The 17,690-nt window shown below is 37.6% G+C and overlaps 1 protein-coding gene and 1 long non-coding RNA gene across 11 annotated transcripts in view; one reads left to right on the top strand and one right to left on the bottom strand.

The window, feature by feature from the left end:
- LOC120765060 (uncharacterized) overlaps positions 1 to 1,795 on the bottom strand; it is a 32,314-nt gene extending 30,519 nt beyond the window's left edge. The window contains exon 1 of one of the 2 annotated variants that reach the window (XR_005704362.2): positions 1,619 to 1,795. This is a non-coding gene — a long non-coding RNA (uncharacterized LOC120765060). The remainder of the gene's footprint in view (positions 1 to 1,618) is intronic. The other variant, XR_005704363.2, reaches the window with a different exon arrangement.
- The window catches only part of MEF2C (myocyte enhancer factor 2C), a 140,190-nt gene that overhangs the window by 7,476 nt on the left and 115,024 nt on the right, over positions 1 to 17,690 (top strand). For 8 of the 9 annotated variants that reach the window (XM_040089318.1, XM_040089314.1, XM_040089315.1 and 5 more), the window contains exon 2: positions 2,733 to 2,831. The gene's annotated coding sequence lies outside the window, so the exon portion shown is untranslated. Of the gene's footprint in view, positions 1 to 2,732; positions 2,832 to 6,427; positions 6,901 to 17,690 lie in introns of those variants that run through there. The other variant, XM_040089312.1, reaches the window with a different exon arrangement.

The following is a 17,690-nucleotide window of genomic DNA, read 5'->3' as shown; positions in this document are numbered from 1 at the left end:
AAGAAACTGAGGAAGGGGCATAGAATTGAAACTAGTTACTGAGATTTGAGTTTGTCTGAGAATAAAGTTTTGCTTGCCAATTTCTTACTAGCACTGAAAACTTTCAAAACCCTTGATGCATTTCTTTCAGGCAAGACTCACACTTTTGGAGTCCATAAACCTCAGCAAGGGAGAGGTTAGTAGGTTAAATTCTTCCACTATTTACACTTAAGTAATATCATAGGCTACAAGGGTTATACCCCTAAAGTGCACATGCGTATGTATAAACTTTTACATTTGGTGGAACATAGTCGTACCATGATAAGTACATTTGAATGACTTACAGACACATAGTGTCTGGCACAGGAACTGATGTTAGAGCATACCCAAAGATTAATTTTGAGGCAGAAGTTGGATCTGGGGGGCCAGTGACACGGGGCTGAGCTTCCATTTTAGTATCTCATATCAGCCTGTCAGAGTAAACTGGATTTCAACAGACTTCAGGGGACTTTGAACACAACACATAAGGTCCACAGCACTCATGCTTCACAGCAAGCAGGAGATTTGGGATTTCTATAGCTATCAAATTCCTTCAGATGGCATTTCAGTCTCATTAAAAAAAAAAAAAAAAAAAAAAAAAAAAAAAAAGTACATTCCTAAAAAATTACTTATTTATAAAATGCATGTGTGGCAGGAGTGGTTACCACTAGATGCAGATTTAATTTTAATATCAGTCTGTGTTGTCATTCACAAAGTAATAAATACTATTTTTACACTCTTTAGGACAAATTCAGTCATGTCTAATCTTTGAAAGAAAATTTATTTGTCTATGATGAAATATCTCCTATCTTTAATCTGAAAACAGTTTAAAAAAAATACAATTAAAAAAGTCTTGGGGAAAAAACAAAATTGGTCAGCTGAGACATTTAAAGGACAATAGCAACTTGCAAACTCCAGTTTCAGAAACTGCCTTTAGTAACAATGAAACATTTCAGATTACCAGAACAGGATCAATTTAGCAAAACAAACAAACTCCCTTTTCACTGTTGACTTAACGAATTTGGCAGCCTTTTTCCCTCTAAAACCCATCTCTTCCCTGCAAAGCCCTTGAAAATATCAGCAGGGGAGCATTAAAAAAAAAAAAAAAAAAAAAAAAAAAAAAAAAAAAAAAAAAAAAAAAGTTGGGAGGTCTGGGGTTTTGGGGTTTTTTTTTGCTGGTTGGTTGGTTGGTTGGTTGTTTTAAGGCGGTGCAGTTGGAGAGGTGGAGCAGGGTATTGGAAAAACATCTTTCCAAAAGACTGGAAACAACATATAATGCCCAGTGTTTGTGGAACTCCATCTAACCTCACTCACGCCACGGCTTCAACACCAGCCTGCTGGACACGGTTGTATCCCCTTCCCAGGACTGCAATGCGCGGCTGGAGCTTCCCGAGCCTGGCCTTGAGTGTTGGGCCACTCCAGCCCTCTCTGAAGCCCCAGCACGCCGGCTCCGACCACCAGCCACCTATCCTCCCGCGGCTGGCGAGCAGCAGCCGCTGCTCCATCCAGCCTGGCCCTGAGCTAGCAGGAGTGGCAACCCGGGCTCCGCCGGCACCGCAAAGCTGGGCTTCGGCCTCCCACAGTGGCGACACACACTTACTCCAAAGGTCGGAGCCGTGGGCAAAGGCTCTGAACAGCCTCCGGAGGGGCCCGATGAGGGCAGCTCTGCCGGGGTACGCGGGGCACGACTCTGCTTCCAGCCTCCCCAGAGTCTGCCTTCGGTCAGGACTTCCCAACCCCTTGCTACTCCCGGCCAGTCCCACACAGCCAACAGAACAGCCACCCCCTCCTGCCGCCCGCCCTCGCCGGGACCACCCGCTCTGGCGTCACCCAGCGCCCGGCCGGCCTTACACCGCCCCCGCACCGCCCCAGCGTCTTCCCGTCGGAATGGGGACGAGGAAAGGGCGGCGGCTGCAGTCGCGGCAGCGCCGGCGCGGCCCGGGACCGCCGGCACTCGCTGCCCCGCCCGGCGCCGCCAGATCCGCGCGGCCGGAAGAGAGGCGGCCCGGGACCGGCGTCGTACCTGCTCCTGCCGTGACTCCCGACCGCCGCACCCGCAAGGACACCCCAGCGCGCAGAAGTGATGAGTCAATAAATAAATGATGAGAAGCCCGGGGTAATGATGTGTGCAGGTGCGAGGGGTTGGGGCAGAGGCCTGAAAGGTCGCCCCTCAAGACCAAGTCGTTCTAGTCGGGACCCCCTCTGCACAACTACAGATGCAAAGAAAAACGAATATTTGGGGTAAAAAAAAGTTCCGCTGGTGCTACCTGGTCTTGCCCTCCTCAAAGCAGACCCAAAGAGATGCGTGTGGTGTTGGCACCACACATACCTGCCCTTGATAGAAGGAAAAAAATTAATATGCTGAGCTTCACCACTTTGTAATTCACCCAGGCCTTTTAAACAGGCATTTATTAAACAACGAGATGGCTGTGTTTTCCAAAACGCATGTCAAAGCATAAATACAGACTGGAGTATAAGTACAGCCTGCAATCGATAGTAGTGTAGTTTTACTGATAGCGTAGCATCCCTATGGTAGGATTTAGATGGAGTTTGTAACAGCGTCTTAAAACATCAAGCTACTTACAAGATAGGCCTAAGTGCACATCAGTAAAGATTCATATTCTTTTTATAGAAATTACTTCATTAATCTCCTAAAATATATTGAAGGCTTGCATTTTAATAATATGCTACTTTTGTGCTTTTAAACATCCAAGGTGCCGAACAAGAATTGTAAACTGTGAAGTAACTACCATGGGAAAGATTAAGTAAAGCATTGGAGGTGGATGATTTTGACAATAAAGAGGGTGTATGTGGTGAGTATTTAATATTTTTTACTTTTAATACCACTAAGAACTATTTATCATTTTTAGATTTTTGTTCAAAGCAAAACCTGGAGAGCAAAACTCTGTGTTATATACTTAGAGGTATACCGTGACAAAGGCTTTCTGTAATCATTGCATGATGTGTGTGGTGATAACGCCATTTTAGCAATGGCATGCCATTTTATTTAAAGTTAGTATGTCAGCTGTGCGTACCTCTCAGATATATATTTTTGCAATTAAACAATTGTGCAAAGAATCATATACATGTCATCTCATTTACTAAGCAATTAGTTTGTGCTTCTGGAATACACAACCAGTTATCTTTGAAATTATCTGAGTTTATATCTTTATGTTCATTGTAAAAGCATATGGTTTGAGGGAATATTCTGAATGAATGAAGAACAAATACAGTACTGTTGAATAATCTTGTGGGGTAGATTAATCTATAGCCTCGATTTCTCTCAGGGTGGGTTGCTGTGGCAACCGCCCCAGCTCACTTTAAAATAATTTCATAAAGCTCTCTTCAAGAACTGCACCCAGCGTGGGCCAAGTTTAAAAGCAGCCAGACATGGGAAGAAGAGTATACTGTGTTGCTCTTACAAATAGGGAGGTGGTGGAAGAAAGCGAGGTGTACAGTGGAATGGCTTTGAGCAGAACTTTAAACAGAAAATAGAAACCAAGTTAGCCCAGGGTTAAGATGCAAAGGAGGTAGATCGTTTTATAGTAACCTCAATGCTTTTCAGTTTAAACACCATTAAAGGATGTAAGCTGGCAATCTCATTTCTCCTAAGGGAAAAATACGTTCTACATCCACAAAAGAACAAAAATGGACTTTGATAATCATCTTCAAAGGAAATGTTACCGTGAGGTAATCACACTTGTAATGGAAAGTGATACTTGGACACACTCTATAATAAACCTTTGGAGATCTGATTTTATAATTATTACATTTTGACTGTGTCTCATAGTTTAAGACACTACATGCCTCAGGTGGTAGATTGGGAAAAAAGAAATTGTCAGCAGATCTATACATGGACTGTAGACTGCAGGAAAGCATAGAGTTGGGTCTTGTGCCAGAAATTTGAAAAGGGTGCATTTGTGGAAAGTCAGTACATATACAGTCATCAGAACAAAGGCTTTTTATGGTTTGAAATTATTTCAGATTTTTAAATTAAGTCTAAAGAGAGGGAAACAAAAACACTTAAACACTTCAAATTATGCTGCATAAATTCATGCCTTGTCTAACCCTGAAACAAGTGACAAATCCTGATCCCTCCCCTTATATCCATTTGTCCATCTAGCTTCTGAATCCTGTTTCAAAAATCAAGATGTCCTTTACATGGATTTGATGAATTGTACTCGTGACAAAATCTTGGCTTGGCTTTAAGTTGTTCCAGTATGTAAAGGTCACAACTATAAAAATATTAGACCACAAGTGCCCACATGAAGGGGTAGCTGAAGTTCTAAACTGCTGTATACTTTTATTTTCTAAAACATTTGCTTACAGTAATAATTACTTTCAAAATATGGCAGTGCTCACTTTCTGTCTTGCGGGTTGAAGGGCTGTGTTACCAACTGACCAGGCACCAGGAAATTTACACATACTGTACAAAATAAAGCAGATGCCAGTCATTTTCAATTAGAGCACGAAAGTGCCAAGTCTTACATAATTTTCTATTTTTGCCTGTAAGAATATAGAAATATTACAGGATAGTTGGGTGCCACCCTAGGAGACCAAAATTGTCTGGAGAAGAGGCATACCAAGGGTACAACCCATGTAACTGTCCGTATTTTTTTCCTGCTATGCTTCACAGCACACCTGAGGCTGAGAAAGTATTTCTTTCCCAATGTTTTTCGGGCTCTGCTGCCACTGTGGTGCATATGTGCCTCTCACCACCGTGTACAATGTGCTTGGCTTGTATCTGATTGTCTGGTGGCTCTGGGCACATCAGTATCACGGGTGTTACTGGTGTGGGTGCATTTGTAGCATGTCACCTCATGGAGAGTCATGCACTCTCACCCAGACAGACCAGGACATGGATGAGACCCGCAGTATTCTCTAGGGATTTGCATTGTGAGCAATTGCAGAGTGCTTGTTAGAACTACCTGAGCTTTGTTTTGCTCTGACTGTGGTTTGAGCATTTATGTTTTAAAGAGTTCGGCTGAACTGAAAAGGTATTTATTCATTGTCAAATACTTTGGAAGTAGGTCAGTGGCCCAGTGAGATATTTCTAGGGGAAAAGACTGTGAGACCAAGGACTGGTATGAAAATAACACAAATATATATTTATCACTGTGTTTGAATTCAGTCGTTTCATTTTATCACATGCGCTGTTCCTATTTCCAGTACCTTAATCTATCATAAAAAATAATACTCTGTGCCTTTACAAACTCCCCTGCTCCTCCCAAAGGATCATAAAAGTTGGCTATCTGCATAAAAATTTAAGAAGTATGTACAAGATCCAGTTTTACTCACAAATCACTGCATGTGCTTAATCTGGATTCAAACTCAAAGTGTAGTCCTTTCAGTCCAGTTTTAGAAGCAACTGAACCTATTAAAAAAATAAAGCCCTGTCCACGCACAGCGTGCATTTCTGCGGGTAAGCCTGACACGAGACCGTCTCCGGCAGCCGCCCGTGGCCGGGACGTGCTCGAGAAGGCGAGCGGGCCCGGATCCGACTGCCGCTCGCCGCGGGAAAAGCGCCGCTGCGCCGCAGCCGCTCCCCGCGTCGCGGGACGCGCAGCCCGATGAGCTGGGAAAGTTGGGCTGCTCAGCAGCCGCAGGGCTCAGGAGGGGGAGCCCAGCCGAGGTGCGAGGGGCTGGGCAGGCGGTCTCTGGGGGCGGGGGCAAGTGCCGGTGGACCGCAGCCCTGCCGCGCTCGAGAGGCTGCGCAGGGGTCGGCACCCTCTGGGCTGCGCCGGCGGCCGTGAGCCGGCTGCCCCCTCTCGGCGCCCGGCCCTCCCCGCCGGAAGCGAAGCCGCTCCGGAGGTGCCGCCTCGGGGCAGGGACGTTCCGAGCGCTGGGCTCCGCAGGTCCCCGGGTGCTGGCGAGCTCGGTCGCTGCCCCGCAGCCGGGCCGTGACCGGCCGCAGATGCCCTGCCGCGGGCGGTGCGCGCCTCCCAGGTCCGCAGCCCTCCTGCCTTCCCTCCGCACGCTGTGGTACCTCGCCAGGAGGGGGAAAAATACGCACCGGCTCGCCGCCTTGTCTTCGCTTTGTATAATAAAGAATGTCATTAGGTTTGCGTGTGGCATGTGCCATTACCCCCACCGTAAAACTAAAATTAGCAAAATGTCAGGAATGGAAAGATTGATTTACCCAAGATGCAATTATCATTTAAAAAGTGCTTGATTGAGGTGCTGATGCTCGGTGATTTATTCTGCATACCATATACATAATTAAAGTAGTGTAGTGGAGCAATTTATCAATCTAGTTTAGACTAGAGGGGCAAGGAGCTGATGCCGCTGCGGCTGCTGCTCTATGTTTGTTTTATTAAAACGCTTTCGGGATCTGATCCCGCCCCCTTTTTGCAAGAATGAAACTGATTATTTCTCCCGCTCGGGAGGAGAGACTCATTCGTTTGGGATTGTGGGAGAGGTAAAGAAATAGAGACACGAAGAGAAGAAAAGGGAGGAAGAGAGAGAAGCAGAAAAGGACACCTCATCAGGCGTGTAGTTTCAATCCCTTTCTCGCCTCCCCCTTCCCCTTCGCGATGTTACAAAGGCTGTGAGCTATTCGCCTTTTCCCATTCGCCTGCTGTCACTTCCTTCCTGGACGATCTCAGGACGAGTCCGGTTACTTTTAATCCGACCAGCAGCTCAGCCACTTTCTCCTCCTCCACGCTGCACACACGCGCACCACACACACACACACCAGGCATCTTCTGGCTGCTTATTGGATTGACTTTGAAGGTTGTGTGTGTGATTGAAGGCGGCTGCACGTTGAACCAAGGTGGTGAATATTTAAGACTGGAAGAAGTAAAGGGATTTTTTTCTTTTTCCTGTGAAAGGAAAATATCTGAAGGACTAGTCTGATCAGCCAAACAGCTTACTTTTTACAATGTAAGTACGTGTGAAATTCAGCGTCGGAATATAATATAGCGGATATGGTACAAAAGCCCTAGGTACATTTCCTATCGCTTTTGAAGAATGTATCAGTCATTTTATGTGAACTGGGATTGAGGTTGCTTGCAGACTTTTAGTGTGTGATTGTGCAGTTGCTTAAAAGTAACTTGTTAAAAAAGTAACAGTTAAATCTCTGTCTAGTAAATTATTGCAGACTTGTCTCTATCGGTGTCATAAGTGTTTAAACTTTGATGAAGTTAGTTTACATAATTTATGTGCTTGATGTTATGAAGTATTGAAGCTTATTTGATTTAGATGGTTTTAGATGGTTCTTAGTTGATTTAAAAACTATGACCTTGTAGTGCTTGCACTCTGATTTATCAGACTTAGGAAACAATCCAGTTTCAGTGAAATGCTCTTAAACTTCGTTGTATCACAGGCTTTTCAGTCTTGAGTTTAGGTAGTGCCTGCTTGCAAGTGTTGAACTTTGTGCACCTTTCATCTGAATTATATACATTTGAGATGGAAAGACCCCTTGCATTTTTGTGGGAACTTAAGTAATTGTCTTCAAACCACTTTTGGAACAGTATGCTTTGGTCTTTGCACAGTACTTTGAGTAATATTTAAGTTTTTTAGCATGAAGGAGTAGAGCTAATCAGAATTACAGAACTAGCTGGTGTAATTGCAGTAACTTACAGGCTAAAATAAAGTTTAATGTAAATGAGAGATTTATAAGATTATTGTTGCATTATGTAATTATAATACTTATTATTTCCCATAAAACTTTGTGTCACCTTCTGTCAGCCTGAAAAACAAAACAAATATAAAACCAAGCTAATAATCCCCTTTCCAAAATGATAGTAGTAGTAATAATAATAATAATAATAATATGCAGCATGGTGCACAACAAAACTTAATCATTGTGGCTATCTAAGCATTGTCTTTTATAGAAAAGTTCTATTTTCTTTATTGTGTGTAATGATTATTATTACCAAATAACTACATACTTAAATAAATACTGTAATACAAAATTTAAGACTAAAGGTTTAAGAGAATTAAACAGAGAAAGGCACTTTACCAGTACTTTGCTGGTGATCAGAAAAGAATATCTTTGACACAAAATTTCCTTTGTACATATCTGACAATCACCTTAATAGCAAATGTCCTAGTTTCATATATTTACTTTAAAATAACTATTAAATTAATGATAAATTATTTTAGAAGCAACTTCTTATTTAGAAGACTGGATTTCTTTCATTGGCACTTTCCTGGCTATTGTGTTTGAAGAGTAAAGATGTTTATATGGAGTATAATAACTAATCCCTAGAGGCTTGACAGGGCATGGAAATATTACCACCTGTGAACCAGTACTCCAGCACCTCTGTATTGCATACATACTAATTTTCAGTTCCAATGATAAGTCATATGGTTTCTCTGAGGATTTGTTATTTCGTGAATTGTATTTATTACAGGATTCCAAGTACCTTACTTTAAGTCCAAAACGTGCAAAACTTTCTTACTTTATTAGTTTTTTAAAAATACCCGTTATATTATTGTTTCTGTATTAATGATTACATAAGTCGTAATGACCCTACACTGAACTATCTGCCCACACTTATGTCCTTTTGGAAGTAATAGAAAGATTTCTTGAAGAACAACTTAGGACAACAGCCCTTAATTCCAGGTGTCTATGCTCCTGGTTGTACATATATTTTTATTTGAAAAACTTGTTGTTCATATATGTTTATACTAATATGCTCTACATAGTATGAGAAGATGGTTCTGGGACCTGAATATGGAAAGGTTCTTTCATGCAAGAAGTTCTTACACAACTAGTCCCACTGGCAATGCTGAGACTACTTGTGTGAAAATGAGCAAGTCACAGTGACAATTTACAGGATCAGGACCCTAAGAGACTAAACCTCTTGCCTGTCCCAAAGCTTTCAGAGGACAGAGATGTAAAGAATGTCGCTTTCAATGTCCTATAAAAGAACGTAGGGATCAGATATTGTCTGCATCCTCTTAAGATTATTTGACCAAGAAAAAAGGAAATTTAAGTTTAAGAGCCTTATTAAAATTGGTACTAAATGATGGCTAGTGTGGGAGATTCAATAAGTCTTTTACAACTATGTTACTGGGATTCTAGTTTTGGACCATAATAAGAAAATTCATTCAAATACTTCTGTACTGTGAATTTTATTCCAATATTGGATCCGGATTTTTTTAAAAAAATTTTTTTTTTAAACTTTTCATCTATCTGCAACATGTATATTCAAAACCAGAGATACCTTTCTTAAATGGTTCTTAAAAAGAAAAAAAAAAGAAAAAAAAAGAAAACAAACAAACAAAACAAACAAACAAAAAAACCAACAAAAAACCACACCACCTATAATGTTACAGACAAAGAGAAATTAAGCTTCCTGAAGCTTTTCACAAAAGTTTTCATAGCAAATATTTTGCTAACTCATTATTCAGTAGATTAAAGTAATTATATAGAAACTTAGGAACTGAGCAGGAGTTGTGAATAGATTACTTTTGCCAACTTAACTTCTTTTAATTTTACTTTTCTCTATAACAGGTTACTTTATTGTTGACCAATATAGTTTATTGCATCTTCAGAGAAAGTTAAAGTAACTTCTACATTTCATTAAGGAAAAAAATCATTAATTGTTACTAGGTTCATGAAAGAAAAAATGCTTAGTGTTTGATAAATTAGGGTACACTTTTACCTGTTTGATATAATTAGTCACATCTGCACGATAATTTTTCCAAAAATCAAGTAAGGTGTATTGGTATTTTTTTGAAAACACTGATGATGGAGATGAATCTACATAAGCTGTCATGTAAGTTCAAAGAGTTTTTAGTCCTTGATTCAGCATCCTGAATAATACCCAGAACACTTACTTTTGTTATACATTTTAAGTTTTTTAATTTTGTTATTTGATATCAGTAAAGAGATTTTGCTTTATCCTCCTTTAAGCTCTGTAATGACTTAGGTACAAAATATTTTAAAAATTATATATTTAGTTCTGAAAGCTAGAAAACTTCAAGCTTAACAGCAGAATTAGAATTCTGATATTTGAAAAGGATGAAAATAAAAGTTTGGGTCCTGGTTCAGAAGCAAAATGGATTCAGAAGAACTTTGGTCAGCAAATTCTGATGGTGCAAGTTAAAAATTGAAAAACTGAATTTTTAAACTATTTTTAGAAGTAATTACTTGAGTCCTCTGGCCAGCTTTAAGGTCATTTTCTTAGAACTGGTGATCAATGATACATGTGGACAGGTGATTAAAAGCCAGTGTCTTCAGCCCTCCACTTTAATGTCACTGTTTCATTGACTGAAGTGCAGTAGAGGTTGTCTGTTCACTGAGATCTGTCATCTTTAGGAAATCAGACCAGCTTATAGGGGCGATTCACAAAACCAACAGTGACAACAAAGTCTTACGTGCCTTACAAAAGAAGGATTAGGCAATTCACGTGTCATTTTGATTGGGGAGTGATAAAAGCTGATTGCTGCAGCATAGCAAGACACACTTCAATTTTAAGTGATTATTGTATGAGACAACTATAAGTCTTGCTTAGTCATTGTTAAATGCAATTTGAAGCAAGGAAAACTCGATTTTGACATTACTGGAATTTGTTTGATTTTATAATGATAGTACAGCCACTTGTAGCACTGTTACACAAATTTTATAAAAACTTTTTAATACACCACTTTGGGAAAACACAACTAAAATGTGGTAGATTCTTGTTCTTGGACTTTTTAAAAAATATATTTGTTAAGATGTTATCCAGTAATCACATTAAAAGTACCTAGGTTCTAAAAAGTGTCTAGGACTACGCTAAATTCACTGCACTTAACTATATTAAGAGCTTACAAGCAGAGGAGGGTACCTAAAATGTGTCAGGGCTTTGCAGATTTATCAAAAATCATAATATTGAACAACAACTAAGCAATATTGCTTTATTCTGTTATTTTTCAAAATAATAACAGTTGTAAAAGTATTATTTATGTTGCATGTATGTAGTCCAATTTGAAAATATCCAAGAAATTAAGTGCTGTCCCTATATTATTAAATGTCATTTATCCGTGTTTTTCCTGTTTGCATAATTTAGTTGTAACATACAGCCTTTAACATTTAGAAGTATGAAAGTAGAAAGCTGATAACTTCTATTATAATTTCATACAATATTTCAAAGAACTCCTATTTTACCCAACTGATGCCTCCTAGTGTTTCACATAATAAAACACTAATGAGTCAACCATAAATATAAACATCGTTCTTTCATTTTCTTCATCTTATATGGTGCGTAAAATTAATATTTATGTATTTAATTTTGTATGTGTTATTTTAATCAAACAGGAAATTCACATAAATTTAATGGATACTGAAGGTGCATTTCTATTTTGTTTCACTAAAGCTTTGCCTAGCTGTGTTTTGAAAAGTTTAAGTTACATAAAGTACATTTTCTCTGTCTTCTTTTGTTTCCTATGTGCATTAAACGCTTTTCTTAACAATGTATTATGAGGCTCAAACAAGAATTTTAAAAAAAATCCTAGCATGATGCTTTGAAAAGTAAGCCCTCAAAACAGGCAATAAATGCAGTTATTTGAAACTGCATAAGGGACCTCACAGCCAAATAAGATGAAAAACACTCATCTGTGACATGCTCACTCACGACAAAGTCACTCAGTCCTCAAAGAATAGTTACCATATTTTGTAACTTTTCTGATTATTTTACTGTTGTGTGAGCAAGAAAATTCTATTAAGACAGTTTTCAAATTCACAAAATGTGCACCTTTCTTTTTTAGTTGTATATGGATGATCAGTACTTCTGAAAAAGAGTTCATGTGCATAAAATAAATTAGATGGAGTTTGCAGTGGTAAAGACAGTGTCCTTTTCTTGCAAGTGAAGTCTGGTCATATAACTCCTGAACACCTCAAAAAACCCCACATTGAGCTCTTTCATACAACAGTAGAATTTTTTGCCTTTTATTTTACAGAAGAGTTTAATTTTCAAAAAGTTATCTAGCATCAATGTAACAAAAAACCTGTGGGCCTCAGCTGTATATTGGATCTGTCAGATATCAGATAAAGATGCAGCCAAGACTGAGAATACTCTTACACAATTAATGCCACAGTTTCATGTACAGTATGAGATCAATTTAATGAAAATTGAAATGGAAATAAAGTCTATATGCAAATAAAGTCTATATGCACATATGATAAATTAAGGGGCCTACTTACAGAAAAAATCTTACTGAATTCAGAGAGTTAAATCTATATATGCAAATCTCAGTCATGGGAGTTAGTATTTGATTTTAGAACATTTAAGAAATGCATATTTTAGGAATAAGTTTTGCCATCAGCCCTTTTAATGTAACTTATTTCTCCCAGTAATTTTAAAGTACAAAGAGATCTTTTCAAGATCACTTCTTTATTTAACCCAAGGAACATCACAATGGAAGCCAATCCTTTAAACTTCCTTGCATCTTCGAAGTGTTTCAAAGTATGCAAGTGACACCTGTTATTCTCCCAGGAAAGCTAACATACTACTGATAGAATTTTCTAATAGAGTTACATTGCACTTGCAATGTGAAGAGAAAGCAAATGTGGAGGAAAAATAGAGGGAAGCATAGCAAAAAGAATCTTTGTGTCATTTCAAGTGTAGGACTGCTACTGTGAAATACTGCCAAACAGAACCCCCCCACACAGTATTTTCCTTTTTTTTTTTTTTTTTTTTTTTTTTTTTTTTTTTTTTTTTTTTTTTTTTTTTACTAAATAACTAAATACATTTAGATTGCAAAGATATGTCCTAGGAAAACCTACACTTATGTTACCTGAATTAGAACAAGTTCTTGATAAATTGTATGAGAGTTATTTTAGTACTGTATGGAATATTCTGGCACAATATGGATTCAGTAATCACACCAGCGAGGTCTGATAGACTATGCCCCTTTTGTAATCCCCAGAACAGGTGTTTTAGCAGTTACCTGCTCCAGCAGGGTAGATGTACTTATTTCTGCCTTCTGGCACCTTTCCTGATATTGTAAGCCTGCAAGATTTTGAGTGAAGAGAGCTCCAGAGATCTTGGCCAGTACAGCTGGTCCTGGAAGTCAGTCAGTATCTGCTTCCTTCATTTAAGCTAACCATAAGGCAGCCCACAGATTAAGGACAGAATTGAACAGATGGCATAAAGCTCCTCTGCCTCCTTCTCCCAGGTTATAAGGCTGATACAAAACTTAGATTCAAATCTAACAAGTCTTATCTTACTCTTGTTTCTTCAACTGTATAATTGATTAAATGAAGTGTATCATAAAAATTATTAACTGAATACCAGTGCAAGAATTCACCTTAAATATTACCATCTCTTATTTCTCATGCTGTAAGTGGTGTAAGTGTAACTGAATTAGAAGGTGTAAGTGAACTGAATTAGACAGAATATTAATTACGTTTGCTTTTATAGATATAGGATGCTTACCACTTGTGGAAACTATACTCAGTTAAATTTTACTGTTTACTTATAAGTTGTCAATCAATAGCTGTTCGCAAAATATGTACAAAGAGCAAGGAGGGAGGCTTGTGAGATTGTTTCTAAAGCACATCAGCACAAGTCCACAAAGTGCAGAACACTATCCACGTGAAACATTCACTTTAGTAACATAAAAGAACAAGTAACACAGTAGCATGGGCTATTTATGTGATTTTGAATAAAATTCTTCCCCTGGTGGGGAAAAAAAAAAAATTATACGACATTATATATGAAATAACAGTGCATTTTTTAACCGGATAGTTTAGATATTGTTGGATCATCAGAGAAATTGTAATGTTTCAGAACATATTCACCTGTATGAAGCTTGACTATGGCACTTTTCATTTAAAAATTCAATATGGACTTCTCAATAAATACTGTTTTAAATAATTTCTTCAGAGTTGGGTGGAAAAGCTGTCCCTAAAGATGGGGGCTAGGAGCAGGGGGCATTGTAGACAAACATGTGTCCCCTTCAGCCTTGCATTTTAGCCTCAAATTTTACTGCAAAGAACTCCCTTTTGATGGCCAATATCCCATGGGAACACCTAGGCAACTACTATAAAAAATGGTAATAGTCTGGGGATATTCTGTAAAACCAGCAGGAGACAGTATGTTCTCTAGACTTAGCCTCAGGGCTGCTTTATGTCTGTCCATCTGTGTCCTGAATATGTTTCTGCTTCTACTGAGTGTAAGTGGGAGAACAGCAATAGGGGAGGAAGGCTTTGAGGGAGTTTAAGAAGAATGTGGATATGGTCTGTTTCATAAGATGGGATACAATGGAAGGTGGGACAATACACGTTAGTCAGACTTGAAACCTCAGTCTTGCAGAATTTTTTTCATTTAAAATTCCCATTGAAGTGTATATAATTAATCTTGTGTATAATCTTGAATTGTTGCAGATGGAGCACAACATGATTGCTCTTAATGATTGTTGATTGAAGCATGTTGTATAGCTGTAAGAAGTGATCTTTGGAACAGTATTTTGCCGACAGAATCTTGGAGAAATCATCCGTTTTCTCTTCATCTTGTTTATGTGTATAAGATGGAGGCAAGGAATTGATACAGCAGAAGAATGACAAAAAATCCATGTTACAACCCCACTGCAATCTATTAAATGTGTTTGCATAGTTACTAAACTTCTTCGTGATACAATTTTTATTTCAGTGTACTGAGCCAGAAAAATTCATCCATGCAGTGGCATACAAAATATATAACTTTATGCAAAACACACATAGACAAATATTAGAAATTACAAATATGATCATAAATTTTGGTAAGAGTCTATGAACTGGTATGGTTATCTAAACTAAAAAAATTTCATTAATATTCTTCAGAATACACATTTAAAAAACTATAGGCGAGGCTAGTACTCTTAGTTACATGATGTGTAGTTAACAACTGGAAATAATAAGAATTTACATTCAAAATGTATATCCAGTGGAAAATAGTTTTCCAGTTTACTCTTAAAACATGATTAAATGATTGCCAAGCTACCTAAATGAAGGGAATTCCATAATTACAGGTGTATCCTTGGTAGGATAGGTAGAAATCTGAGTATCTTCACAGGGAAAACAATAGGATCTGGTGTTTCTATTTTATGGTTGATGCTGCCATAAAGAGTTATGCATAAGATAGAAAGAGAAGAATGTTCTTCTACATTTTCTGTAACATTGGACTAACTAACTAACTAACTTGGACTAATATTTTTGTGGTTTTCCAGAAATTGTTACTGACAAAGCAAAATGTGAATCTATTTTCAATACATGTTTCCGTACTTAAATCCTCATCGAGAACCTTGCATTTAGTTCACTTATGCTTCCAGTAGATAGTGTCACAGGCTTAGTATTACACTCAGAGGTGTCGTGCAAAATAGTCATCTATAAAGCATCCTTACTGGGTGCTATCTTTTCTGGAATTATGTTTTCAAAAATTGCATGAGGGGTGATACAGTGGTGATAGGCATAATGCAAATTGTTATGACAGATAAAAAGCAAACAATAGAAAAATTACTATTTTTTCATAACATTCTTAATGCTATTAGGATTATTTCCCCATGTTTCTAATTATGTAGTAATACACATAATTGAGGGTGCAAGGATTTCTCAGTGGAGGCAGGGTGGTTTTTTTATTTAATTTAACTCTTTTTTTTGTCAATAAATAACAATAAGAAGCAATATATCATGCAACAAAGAGGCATGACAGAAAAGAAACACATTCTGGTCTGTCTTGACGAGCAGTATTTGTTGTGTATCACCATTGTCCGCCATCTGGACAAATGGTGATTTTCTTGAGCTACTTTCCATTAGAAGTCTCTAAAAGTCACCACTGTAAAACAGTAGCACTCTGTTCTACCACATTTTTATTTATGTGAGTAAAGCAAACCTGTCATGAGACCATCACTTCTTTGACTACTCCAACAGGACACTGAGTAACACTTCTACAGATATCTGATTAAAAATAATTTTGAGAATAGTCAGGAAGAAAGTATTTGTTCCCTCCTTTTGCTTTACTGTTTTCCAAATGTAATCAGAAAGAGGAAGTTAGTCCACTAATGGATCAGAGGATTGCTCTATAAATTAAAAATTATTCTAAAAATACAACTCCCATATTTGATAGATATAAATTCAAAATACCGTGTGGATATATCAAAAAGGCCTCTTTAAAATCACAGGGAATCTAAAGATGCATAGTTTTGTGAGATTATGATGATGATAATTTGTGAAAGAAAGAATCATCAGCATTCTATTTTCATATGTTGGTTTACATCCTATTCTTACATGCAGAACAGTTAAATAAATTCCCACTATTACGTCTGTTCACAAATACCATTTTGAATATATCATGATTGAAACTAGATATCTAAAACTAAAATACAGGCTTTCTACTGAAAAAGTGAACATATAGCATGTTCAGTTTCAAAGTGTGCTCCAAATTTTGAACAAGTTTCCTGAATGTAATAATTGCCAGCACTAAATGCAACCCATCGGTTTCAATTTCCAAGGAGACCAGGGAGGAGAATTATTCAATATGAATTCCAAAACCTAAAAATATTGGGAGGATTTAAAAAATGTATTTTAATCTTTAATGTACAATTCATTAATCATCATCTCCCAAGAGATATGAACTTTATTTGCGGCAACAGATGCAAGGTAAAAAAATTGCAAGCGAAGGGCAGAAGCTGAAAAACAGTCTAATACATTCACTATAAGAAAAGAGACTCAGAGCTTCCAAATGTAAATTTTAAATGGAACTACAAACTTTTTTTTTTTTTTTTTTTTTTTTTTTTTTTTTTGTGCAAGTCTGTTATGAAATATGTGAGTGGAATGAAATTATCAACTTTACTAAAACCTTAAATTTGTCCTGGGATGTATTTAAAAAATTAGAATGTACTTAGGGCAACGTCTAAAAGGTGAATTTAGGGTTTACTTTGCTGTGTCCTGTTGTCTTCCTGAATCCATATCCCCAGATTAAATTTATAAATTGTTTATGAACACTGATTGAATTTTTACAGCACAAGTTCAAGAATAGTGAAACTTGATTGGAAAGACTTCCTACTCTTAATACAGAGCAGTTAATGCTAAAATCTGTCTTCCATTGGTTATGGAGTATTCTGGGAGAAAGCTAACTCTCAGTTTCCAAATGTGAGGGAATTACAGTTTTGAATACATAGTGAAATAGTCATCGAATGACAGACTGTAATTGAGTAATTTTTCGCTGGAATGCCATAGCTCCTTACCTATGGAGTTAGTCTCTTGTTCTCTTTTATGTCTTACTAAAAAATGCAAGCCTTTCTATGTTTCTAGTCTGTAATATAGATCTAAACTAGTTTAAACAACCAATGCCATGACATCTTTGCTATTGCATTGTCTGAAAAGTTTTATTTTACTTTATAAAATACAATGAATAAGAAAAAAGTTCTTTTGATTTTACCTTTATACAAGTGCATTCATCAAAATACATAAAACTAGATAAATACCTCTGTGGCAGTCTTTCATAATTTTTGGTGACCTCGTTTGTTCATTTGAGTTTACTTTTGAATAGATACATGACATGCCTAATGAAGCTCTGAAATCTAGGATAAGAGAAACATGAAGAGATGTTTGAATATGAGGGTAGTGAGCATGCTATAAGTGAGTAATGAATTGATTATGGGCTGGCTGAGACGGGAAGTACAGCTCCAGGGTGTGATAAATGTCTCAGTCTACCTAAGAGTGTTTAATAAATCTATATGAGAAAAATATAGATTTTTTGCAT

Source organism: Hirundo rustica, chromosome Z (assembly GCF_015227805.2).
Source record: "Hirundo rustica isolate bHirRus1 chromosome Z, bHirRus1.pri.v3, whole genome shotgun sequence".
Classification (NCBI taxonomy): Eukaryota; Metazoa; Chordata; class Aves; order Passeriformes; family Hirundinidae; genus Hirundo; species Hirundo rustica.
This window is presented reverse-complemented; position numbering and strand designations above follow the sequence as displayed.